Source organism: Limulus polyphemus, unplaced genomic scaffold, assembly GCF_000517525.1.
Source record: "Limulus polyphemus unplaced genomic scaffold, Limulus_polyphemus-2.1.2 Scaffold1620, whole genome shotgun sequence".
In the NCBI taxonomy this organism is placed as follows: Eukaryota; Metazoa; Arthropoda; class Merostomata; order Xiphosura; family Limulidae; genus Limulus; species Limulus polyphemus.
The window spans coordinates 209,480-212,231 of record NW_013667230.1 but is presented as its reverse complement, the minus strand read 5'-3'; positions in this window follow the sequence as shown (position 1 = coordinate 212,231).

Genomic DNA, 2,752 nt, shown 5'->3' with positions numbered 1-2,752 from the left:
TTCATTTTTTTCTGAAAAGGTGCTGTCTATTTACTTGTGACCACGCTGTATATATATATATATACGTGTCAGTGTACATTACTTGTACCTGATGATGACAAAACCTTGTCGAAACGTTGTACATTTGCTGTTATGTTAAACTTATAAAGTTTTTCTTCATTACCCATTCAAGCCGTCTCCAACCATTTATAGATGAGAACAGTTACACCACGCATGATAGTGTTACATCTTGCCAGCAGCGCTATACAGTATGCGCAATCGACATTTTCATGCTCTGACTGGCCTTCTACTGAGAGATGTTAAGGATATACATATAAAACTTTGGGCTTTGGAAATATTTCAATCTGCACGATCGAAAATATGTCACATAAGAAATAAAACGTTGGGTACACCAAGTTTACATTTCTTATGTTTAGTGACACTATATGTGTGTGTGTGTTTGTGTGAATTTTACTTTTTCATACATATTTCCACCTGATTGAAACTTTACCAGCCAAAATTTGCAAAGCACAAATAAAACTGTTTTCCTGTGAGAGTGGCGCAAACCTGTCATCTCTTCCTTTAAAATCCACTACTCTCTGAAGGTTTCAATATAAAAACTGAAACGTCCTCGTACCCACTTTAACAAAACCAAGGCCTATTATTTGTTTAGATAATTCCTGGCAGACCAATAACCGCAGTGAACTTTGTAACCCGGGGTCTTAACATCCTGATCAAATTTTGATTCAAAAGTTGCCTTCTACTTGTGTTTTCGGTAATTGATTCATTTACACACATCGCCATATACACTTGCAGATTTCGACAGATTGCCATTACCTACAAAATAGAGCTAGTTTCATAAGCCACGCATCGGTATTTGTGTTCTCGTAACGTGCTGCCATCTGTGAGTGATGAAACCCGGCAGAATATTACCAGCTTTCCAAAAATAAATAAGACCTAGCTGAACTAGCCTATTCTGCCAAATTTCTTCAAGCCATCAATACGCTCTCAGATCAACCATGGCTAAATACAAGACTGAACATTAAGCTTGAATGATCATTCACTGTTCAGAATGCAGGCCGCTGAAATAACATTGCTTTACACACTCGTGTTAGTTGGCATCATGGAAAAACAAACATAGGCAACCGCATTGAAATTCTGCTCAAGATTGACGTTTTTTTTCACTTGTTGGCAGTGATTATCTGCCCATCCATCTTCAGCTTGCTGCCAAACCTCCCACACACGACTACCACCTGTTAAGACATTCTCGAATTTTCGTAAGGCTGATTGGTCTTCTATTCAATGTCACATTGATAGTGCAGTTTAGAAAATTGATTCAAATCTCTCAATATTTGATGATGTTGATCATGTTCTTGCATCTTACATTTCTTTGACTGATTCTTAAAACATTACCACTGTTAATTACTGTCTACATAAAAATTCTTTACCAAGTAAAGCAGCTCTCTAATATATCAGTCTCATGTTTTGTTTCAATAATTTCAACATTGCAGGGATCCTGCGGGTTTTAAGCAACGTAAATATCTTCAAGGAGCTGATAGTAATTTTATTATAGCAGAAAATAAATCAAAAATAGTGAAGAAAATGTACCAAACTGCGTGAAATTTCTCTCACACAGACACCCGTACTGGACCCAATTTAAATTGCTAACAGTCCAGTTACACACTTATTATCCTATTCTTCTTAGTGAGGTGGCTTCTTCCCTAGAAACGGTCAATGTCTTCAAACATTATTTTAAAACAGTTTATCAAATGTCTATTAAACATATTTTAACACTGATATCACTCAATATATTTTCCGTTTTGCCAAAATTTGCCTTCCAGAATTCACTCTTTAATTTTTACCATGACTTCAATATTTTTCTAACTACACCTATTAAATATGTCAGATAGCAACGAACGAAATACAGCACCGGGATTGGACAACATTACATATATCTTTTTGCGGAATGCTCCTCACAAATTCTATCACTAGCCAGTATTTACAGTCATTTTACAACGCACTACATCCATGGAAGCTCTACAGAATCCTTTTATTTTTTCAAACTGATTAAATATAATTCACTAGTGAATTCTTATGGATTCGTACTCGTGTTTTCAACTAAAAAATTGAGCATATTTTAGTCTCTCAGCTCCACTATTTAGTTTTGGAAAACCTCGGCCTCGAATTTCCACCCTGGACCAACCTCTCTAGCTGTTTGATGTTATTCACCAGTTATTTTAATACCGATCTTGTCTCCTTGCTTTGACTTTGACAGATCATTTAATATCGTTTGACACCATGTCTATAAACTTCGCTCCATCGAACTACCTGTTACTTGTAGCTTATATTCTTCTCGATCGACACAATGAACTGTTATAAACACTTTATGGTAGATACCAATGGATGCAGTTTCTTTCTTCACGCATGCTTTGATGTGTTGGCTAATCAGCAAGTCTCGCAGTTTACAAAGCTAAAATTCGGGTTTCGATACCCACAACGAGTAGGACCCAGATAGTCCGTTGTATAGTTTATGCTTAATAAAAATATTTAAAAAAAATGTTGCCGATTTGGCAATCAATGTAAGAAGGTGGAAAGTTTTCACACTTAGTCCAAATAATTATAATTGGTTGATATTTATACAAGGCAAAGTATTTTTTAATTGTTATCAAGACAAATAACTGTAACAAATCAATGTCAATCACAACCTCAGTTTTTTGTGTTTTTTTTTTTTTATTCAGATCCGCATCCTCCATGTAATATGTAACCCAAATGT